Here is a 9,770-nt window from a genome sequence, read left to right as displayed (position 1 = left end):
TGTTCAACTATATTTTCATTTTTCCTAGACTTTTTTTTGCCTCTCTCTCCAAATTTAAATTTTTTTGTCTCTCTGTGTGGTTTGTAGCTTTGTGTTTGTTAACTGGAATCTATCTGTATTGATATTATTTTCCGTTTTAAATGCCAAGTTTACCTAGATTGCTTGATCTAAGTAAACTGAGTTCTTTTGATTAAGATCCAGCTTTACGAAGAAAGAGTTAACCTATATTGAATAAAAACAAACAAAAATATATACAAAAGCATCAGTATCCGAAGCAACTAATCGTGGTCTTCGTCGGCAAAATGTGTTCAGTAAAGTTTGTTAATATAGATTTGTATAAAGGGGGCGGAGGAGAAGAAAGCCTTAACATTTCCAGCTAAGCCTTACGTCAGAGAGACAGAAGATTATTTTTAAAACATTAGTTAATTTTGTATTTAACTGTTGCCTTAATTTTAACAGAACTCGTTTCAATGAACAAGCGTGGTTTATAATTTCCCGGTCTATGCACCAAAATAGGCGCAGACCTGGCTGTGTGGCAAGAAGCTTGTTTCCCAACCACATGTTTCCAGGTTCAGTCCCATTGCGTGGCACGTTGGGCAAGTGTCTTCTACTATAGCCTCGAGTCAACCAAAGTCAGACGGAAACTGAAAGAAGCTCGTCGTGTGTGTGTGTGTGGGGGGGGGGGGGTGTTTGCCCCTCCATCACCGCTTGGCAATTGGCATTGGTGTGTTTACGTCCCCATAACTTAGCGGTTCGGCAAAAGAGACCCATAGAATAAGCACTAGGCTGAAAATGTAAGTCTTGGGGTTCATTTGTTAGTCTAAAATCCTTCAAGACAGTGCTCCAGCATAGTCGCAGTCAAATAACTGAAACAAGTAAAAGAATGTATATCTCCTTGTGGTCCTTGATTGAAACTTGAACACTTTACCCTTAATCTGTAAATACAGTTGAGAGAACGATGTGAAACGAGTATGTATAGTCCTAAACTTTTAATTGTGTGAGAAATCAATAGAGAAGTTTCTTTCGGAAAGTAATTGCAACAGAGCTCATTGCTCAGATAATTTCTTTCTTTCAAATTGTAATTGTATATGTTTTCTACCGTTTGATTGACCATTGATGAATCATTGCTTCTGAACAAACACAAATGTGCAATAGCGACACAATAGTAACTGATATTGATCAATAATGTCGGTCTTATCAGTATGTTCTGAACCCTAGCCAAATCTTTGCCGAACGTTTCTATATATTTCATTAACGTACTGTAGTTCCTTTGCGTATTACAACAACCTCACCATCTACATGATATATTTATATATCTGACAGTTAATATCCTTTGGAATCTTCAGAACAACCAACTTTAATAGTTCTACTCTCTTTCTCACTGAATCTCTCCTTCTGCTCCTCTCTCTCTCTCATATACATACATATATATGTGTGTGTGTGTGTGTGTGTGTGTGTGTGTGTGTGTGTGCAACATTTCTCATTAAAAAAACTCACCAGTGGTCACAGGGTAATTAACACAATTCAGTTTCCTTGAAAACCTCGAAACTTTGTCGACATCGCATTTATATATTTGAATTAGTTGGCGTTGTTCTTTTGGAGAGTTTTTTTTATATTTTCATTTTTTTTTTCGATATTCAAAGGGACAATGTATCTGAAGTTGGCCAGATGTTATAGACTATTCTGTAAGCCAGAAATTATTTAGGAAAACAAGTGAACATCAGCAAATATTGTCGGAACTTTTATTAAACTAATAATATATTTGCTGGCATTCTTCCCTTCTCCTCAAGCTACCATTTCTTTGTTGATATTTACAATATTGATTTCTTAAGACGCTCAAAATTTCTGATTTATAGGAGAGAGGGGAAATGAGCTTCCAAAGCATTCATGCTTTATTCAAGGGTTTCAGAAGCATTAAGTGAAGTGAAATTGCATCCACTGTTAGAAGCTTCCATTTTTATGGCATTCACTCGCCTACCTATCAATTACTTTCTATCTTTTACTTGTTTCTGTTATTGGACTACGACCATGCTGTGGCGCTTGGTGGGTTTGGTTGAACAAGTCGTCCCCAGTTATTATCTTATATATATATATATATATATATATATAAGTCATATATTTATACCAGAGTTATAATACTTATAGTAATACATTGCGGGTCTTTTGTCGGACCGCTGTGTTACGAGGACGTAAACAAGTCAATGTCGGTTGTCAAAGGATGGTGGGTGACAGACACAACATAAACACACACACACACACACACACACACACACACACACACACACACAATAGTACACGAAGGGAGACCGAATGCACTTTTGCCGAGGGAAAAGAAGCCGAACGGACACAATGCCGAAAGGATACAATGCCGAAAGGACACAATGCCGAAAGGATACAATGCCGAAAGGACACAATGCCGAAAGGACATAAAACCGAAGGGACAAGATGCCGAAAAATATACGAAAATTAAAATATATGATAATCACTTTATTCCTACAATATGACCATTTTTCAGACTGAATTGATCATTAAGCTATGTAGGTAGGATTGTTTTATTATTACTATGAGTGAGAGAGCAGTGCATGCCATCAAAGTGACACTGGGGTAAAATATACAAAGCCCAGTATACCCATCATGACTACCCGTCTGATAAGGGTACACTAAGCACATACATTACAACCATATGTGCGTGACATGGTGATCTCATATCAAGATAAACAGCACATGACCTTGCAGGTGGAGCCCAGTTAGAATTTTCTTCTAGTCGAGTAACCCATCCTGCTCAAAAGGTCCCTGAATAAGGGTTGTTTAAGGATGTTGAACCAAACACCCATGTTTCTACAGGTGAATTATTCAAACTCCAAACAATTCCTCTCAACACATAGCTATGATGCTCCCCCACTACTTCTGCTCGTGATCAGAGATGCACATATCGTCAGCCACTGAGGGACAAGCTCAACTGGTTAAGGTCACACAACTGACAAGCAAATCTGTGGTGTTGAGCAGAATATTTGCTGTAGCTCATCTTTTATACCAAGACAAAACAATGTACATGATAACACTTCTAATCAGTTAAGATCAGAAGCCACGAGAGCCACTGCCTGGTACTGCATCAGGGCATTTATTATAATAATTATTGTTGTTGTTGTTGATGTTGTGTCCGCTTGGCTTCGGCAAAAGTGCATCCAGCATCCCGTCCGCGCACCACACACACACACACACACACACACATAATATATGTATGTGTATACGACTGTCTTCTTTCAGTTTCCGCTTCCCAAATCCACTCACAAGGCTTTGATCGGCCCAGAGTCACAGTAGAAAGCACCTGCTGTGCAGTGAAACTGAACCTGAGACCACACGTTTGAGAACAAGCTTCTTAACTACACAGCCAAGCCTGCGCCCATATTTATTTATTTTTCTCAAGCTTTATAGAATCTTGTCAGAGAAAGGACTAATTTAAATGTGATACATACAGAGCTTGCTTCCTTCGTACCACCGCCATTTTATATGTCTCCCAAGTAATTCATCATTTCTTTTACTCGTTTTAGTCACTGGACTGCTGATATGTTGAGGCACTGCCTTTAAGAGTTTAGTCGTCGAAAAAATAAACGGCTTTTTTTTTTTGCTTTTAAGTTTTGTACTTATTCTCAGGGAACATAAGCAAACCAATTTCGGTTGTCAAGCAGTGGGGGAAGCAGACACAACACACACACACACACACAACATAAGCTTCTTTTAGTTTCCATCAAGCAACTGCACTCACCCAAAATCGTGTGGTTGGGAAGTAAACTTCTTGCCTCACGGTCACGACTGCACCTGTCATTTAACTTCCAGTAACTTCCATTCTTAAATATTTAGTGTTACAGTTTTAGTGAGCCATTGTTGTGTACGCATTTTAGAAGAAATTAATTTGTCTGGTTTATAGAGTTTGTGATCCCGTTTCCATTCCCCAGCTGTGTGGATATTTCAATTTATTTACATCCTTCATGTCTGCAATAACCAATCACTATTGGTGGATCTAAACACCGTATACTTATCCTGGGTAAACTGAACATAAAAAAGTGAAACACAAAGCGACTAACTTAGAGCTAGTTCCGATGAATTAATCCGAGGATTGCATTCTATGTCGTTAGAAATGCTCTCTTCTTTTTTTCCCCTTATTCTTTTAAGAATCTGAATCTTTTCGTTAGAGACAAGAAAAATGTATTGAATCATATAATATTCAAATTATTTGAAATTGAATTGCGAATTGGGTACGCTGAGAGCTCTCCTATCTTATGTTGCTCTCCCGAGTTCAGTAAGGTGTTTAGTCAAAAATTCTATATATTGCTTTCAAGTTTTGACACAAAGCCAGCAATTTCGGGGGAGGGTAGGTCGATTAGATCGATTCCAGTTCTCAACTGGTACTTATTTTATCGACCCCAAAAGGATGAAAGGCTAAGTCGACCTCGGCGGAATTTGAACTCAGAACATAAAGACGGACGAATTGCCACTGAGCATTTTGCCCGGCGTGCTAACGATTCTGCCAGCTCGCTGCCTTAAACATTCTATATATTACTCATTCTTTGCCCAGGTCATTAGATCAGTGTACAGTTCTTTGTTTTCAAGTATATCAGTGAGAAATCAACTCAACAGCGATCATTATTCCCCAGGCTAGAGATCTCAGATACAGAAAGTAAGCGATGCTAAATAAGTCAGCGAGGGTATTGAATCGAACGAAATTTGGTTCGCTGGGAGCTTTGTGCCTACCCAGATGCTAATGCTTTATATTGTTATGTTCAAACATCTACATCATCTTGTTTTCACCATAGTAAAAGCTAAGCGACGTTTTATTTCCTATTGTTACCATCATGTCTATCAAACAGGGTTTAACTACTTTTCTGATTGAGGTTTAATGTTAATGTATCGGACACTCGCTTAATATGTTCTGAGTTCATATCCCATCGTGCTGTTAACTGAGTGGTGTAGAGAGAAAAGATGGAAAGAGATGTGGTAACTTGAACTTACAGGAAACTCACTAAGTAGTTCAGCCTTCAGAACTAAGATGAAATCATATGAGATAACAGAATTAACTATTATCTCTTCACTTATTGGTGTTGGTATTTTATTTTCACTTGAAGAACGAGTAACAGCGTCGACTTCAACTCAACGAACTGCATAGTTACATATATACATGCTTGCATACTCTCTCCCTCTCTCTCTCTCTCTCACACACACACACACATACACATGCACGCGCGCGCACGCACACACACATACACACACATATTTTATTTATCATATCGAAAAGTTTGTGATTCATTCATTCCTGGCGAGCTGGCAGAAACGTTAGCACGCCGGGCGAAATGCGTAGCCGTATTTCGTCTGCCGTTACGTTCTGAGTTCAAATTCCGCCGAGGTCGACTTTGCCGTAAGTACCAGTTACGCACTGGGGTCGATATAATTGATTTAATCCGTCTGTCTGTCCTTGTTTGTCCCCTCTGTGTTTAGCCCCTTGTGGGTAGTAAAGAAATAGAAATAGGTATTTGGTCTGTCGTTACGTTCTGAGTTCAAATTCCGCCAAGGTCGACTTTGCCTTTCATCCTTTCAGGGTTGATTAAATAAGTACCAGTTACGCACTGGGGTCGATGTAATCGACTTAATCCGTTTGTCTGTCCTTGTTTGTCCTCTCTGTGTTTAGCCCCTTGTGGGTAGTAAAGAAATAGAAATAGGTATTTCGTCTGTCGTTACGTTCTGAGTTCAAATTCCGCCGAGGTCAACTTTGCCTTTCATCCTTTCGGGGTCGGTAAATAAAGTACCAGTTGCGTACTGGGGTCGATCTAATCAACTGGCGCCCTCCCCCCAAAAATTTCGGGCCTTGTGCCTAGAGAAGAAAAGTATATGTTCTACACATGATTTGGATGGGGAGAGTAAATTGTATTGACTGTGGTACTGGTCGAGGACCGTTGATTAGATTTGAGCAGAACGTGTACGAGAGACGCTATACAAAGTCAGGTGTACTGGGGTGCATCTTAGATTTTAATGCTAAGTGAGAGTGAAACACTTTGCGCAGACAACAGCAACGTTCTTGTATACTATGCTGTAGCTCTTTAGTTCGAACTATTGGCATCTCTTTGCTTCGAGAGATGTAACGCAGTCATAATGGCAGTATACAAACCATTAATCCGGTTACTTTGTAGATATGTCTAACTGAGCTTACTGCAGTCAGTACCAGTTATTCACGGAGTTCGACGCTTCTGACGAAGCTTTTTTCACCACTGCTTATTTTCATTAAGACGATATTCTTCACTGTAAATATACCTTTTAAATGAGTCAACACCAGTGGTCTCTATCGCCGACTTCTTTTCTCTCCCCACGTCCGTTTTGATTGCATGACAATACTGTTCTTTTCAAATTTATTTCCTCTCATTTTATCTTGCTACAAACATGGACATATTTTGATTGAGCTCTTTTCTTTCTTTCTTTCTTTCTTTCTTTCTTTCTTTCTTTTGCCATCTGCTTGTCAATTTTAGGAGTTAGAAGAGGCAGATTTCAATGACATCCGTTTGTTTTAATCTGCTGACTGTTTCCCAAATGACATCAACACAATGACACTGTTTGTGCTTAACTTACATCGTCTTTTCAAATGACGCACAATAGCACCGTTTGTACTAACACGACGTGTGTATTTCTTAGCCAAAATGACATAGTTAATGAATACATTTAGCAGAAAAAAATTTTGTACTCGTAGATTTTTTAATTATAACAACTGTACAAGATAGTTTTTTAATGTGTTCAATTTCCAAAATGTACATAAGAATAAACAACCTTAGAGATGACCATGTACGGGAATAAGAAAGCGTATATTGACCTGAAAAAGTACCTGAATATAAAGAGTGTAGGTTATGGGAAGAGATATTTCTATAAAGCAGGATTACTTTTAATAAATAATATGTTAACACCAACGTTCCATTTATATTTTGAATGATGAATATGTTGTAATGTGTGTGTATTGTATGTATATGTCAAACAAAGCCCTGTGTTTGCACAAAATTCTATGGCTAATGCTTACTTATGACAACCATAAGTAGGTTTTTAAATTTTTTGAACAGGGGCCAACATTAGACGTCACTAATGTAATTGACAGAAAGTTGAACAAACTTCTTTACAGCGACACAGCGAGTAGAATGTTTTGGTTATTTAGCTGGTTCTCTCCATAATTTAAGTTTCAATCCCATCGAAATCGACAATGTATTTTGTCTTGTCGGGGTTAATTAAAAAAGGGTCGGTCATGTAATGGCGTTCATTAAATCGACTGAACACTGCTTTACTCCCAAATTTCTAGGTATGTGTCTAAACTGTTAGGTCATCAAGTATGACATTTGTAGAAAAGAAAAAAAGTTTGCTAATGTTTTATAAGTATAAGTAATAGTTTTATTCATCAAAGTATACACCCATATTGTCAATACACTTTTGCCATTTCAGCGGTAGCTTGTCCAGCCCGGAACTGTAAAAGACTGGCAATCTACAGAGAATAAAATCTTGGAAGGCCTGTTTTACAGCATCGTCGGAATTAAATGTTTTTCCTATCAAAAAGTTATCCAAATTCTTGAAGAAGTGGTAGTCAGTGGCGACAAAATCAGGTGAGTATGGTGGATGATGGAGAACTTCCAACTCCAACTCCTGTAGTTTTGCCAATGTCATTTTTGCGATGTGTGGTCTGGCGTTGTCTTGCAATAAAATAGAAGTGGAACTGTTGACTAATCTAGGCTGTTTTTTTTTTTTGTAAGTTTCTTCATCATTTGGTTCAGTTGGCTTCAATATACTTCGGCCGTGATTTTTGATGAGCCAGGTTTAATGAAATCAAACTGGATCACACCTGCACCAGACCACCAAACACACACTATCAACTTTTTTTGATGAATTTTGCTTTTTGGACTGTGTTTTGGTGGCTCGACTTTGTCCAACCATTGTGCTGAACGTTTAGGGTTGTTGCATTGGATCCATTTCTCATCACATGTTACAATTCGATTCAAAAATGATTCATTTTTGTGACGAAGAAGTAACATAATGCAGGCTTCAAAACGTTCCTGTTTCTGATTTTCATTAAGTTCATATGGAACCCACTTATCCAACTTTTTCACTTTACCGATTTGAACTAGGTGAGTCAATATTGTTTGCTTGCTAACACCAAACAATAATGATAATTCACGGGTACTTTGAGGGGGATCTGACTCGACGGTGGCTTTCAGTTTGTCATTATCCACTTTTGTTTCTGGTCGACCGCGTTGCTCATTTGTGAGGTCAAAGTTACCAGAACGAAATTTTGAAAACCAATTTGATACTGTCTGCTTTGTAATAGAATTAAAATGAAATACTCCATTAATATTCTGAGCTGTCTGTGATGCTGTATTTTCAAGAAAGAACTCATATTTCAAAACTGTACGAATTTCCGACTTAGCCACATCTAAATAGAAATAGCGAAAAACGAATTATAAATACTTTATAAAGCGCAAAATGAGCTAGAATAAAGAAATAGATGTGTCAGCTTTCTAACAAAAAATAAAGATTGTCAAAATATAATAATGGCGCAAAATGAGCAGCTGTCAAAGTTTACCATATACCGTACTACAAATTTCATACTTGACGACCTAATAGAAATCAATATTATTTTCTCTGCTTAAGCATTTGAAATTTAACAATGTTTACGGTTTATTGAAATTTCTAGTCGATCAAGTTACACTTGAGAAAATATATGTTGTTTAGTCCCAGGTCAACTATAATCCAAGAGACCTCTCCATATAAAAGACGGTATAGTGTGATTTGGATGAGAGTTGGATGCTATCTCTAACAGGTCGAGTGATCATGTAGAAGTGCTCTTGTTGACTCTTGATCATTTAATACAAGTTTGAGTAGTGAACGTCTCACCACTTGGGTGCCTTTAACGATGTTCACGCTGTTGCAAGTATTCTAGTCAGGCATCTGCTCTGAGAATAACTTAGAAGCCCTGAAAAGAGTCATTGGCCCTGCATCTTTACCTCTGACTAAGCTATTAGGTAAAAGGTATTATTTCTACAAACCCCCGCTCGTGAGTTTTATACGAAAGACAGATTATCGCCTAATATTGATTTATTGCGTAGTCAAAAGGTCTCAGGATAAGAAAAAATGAAACTGTATAATGATCACGACTTGTGGGTATTAGAGACGTAAATGAAAATGGTTTTGGTATTTATCAATGGTATTTTCTTTATGAATGTAAGGCAGGCAATGAATGCATACGATATAAAATGAATGTGAAAATAAATTTGATTTTTATATGTATCTTTTATTTATATGATATCTTGAAAAATGGTACATGTACTCCTTTTCAATTATGTAGCTTTGATTTTTATAACAGCATGGTCTGGCTTATGTAACAGGAATCGCCATATCGGGATGGAAACTGCATTGCAGGCTTGATTTTCTTAATGCTCACCTCTTCTATGTAATAGTCGGCTTGTTGTCGCCAACATTTGTCTGTCTGTCTTAGATAGGAATATGTAAGAGAGGGTAGATAAAACTGTGTGACTTTTATCCTTGATTCAACGATGTTAGCGGCATATATGTTATGAAAGTGTATCATCCGCGAGTCGTAATAGGCTTATTGGCTCGGCTAGTCGGGAGTCTGTTATTAATCCACTGCCTCTAAATACTGGGACCAATATAATTGGCTGTACTCATTTACAATTTAAGGCTTTATACTTAATTTAGAAATTATTATTACTATTAGCAAGATAAACATTTTGTTG

The 9,770-nt window shown here is 37.7% G+C and overlaps 1 pseudogene; it reads right to left on the bottom strand.

The window, feature by feature from the left end:
- Window positions 1–7,350: 7,350 nt before the first annotated feature.
- Window positions 7,351–8,366, bottom strand: LOC115210313 (annotated as a pseudogene).
- Window positions 8,367–9,770: the final 1,404 nt, after the last annotated feature.

This window comes from Octopus sinensis, linkage group LG4 (genome assembly GCF_006345805.1).
Source record: "Octopus sinensis linkage group LG4, ASM634580v1, whole genome shotgun sequence".
Classification (NCBI taxonomy): domain Eukaryota; kingdom Metazoa; phylum Mollusca; class Cephalopoda; order Octopoda; family Octopodidae; genus Octopus; species Octopus sinensis.
The sequence above is the reverse complement of the archived record's forward strand: the minus strand, read 5'-3'. Positions and strand labels throughout refer to the sequence as shown.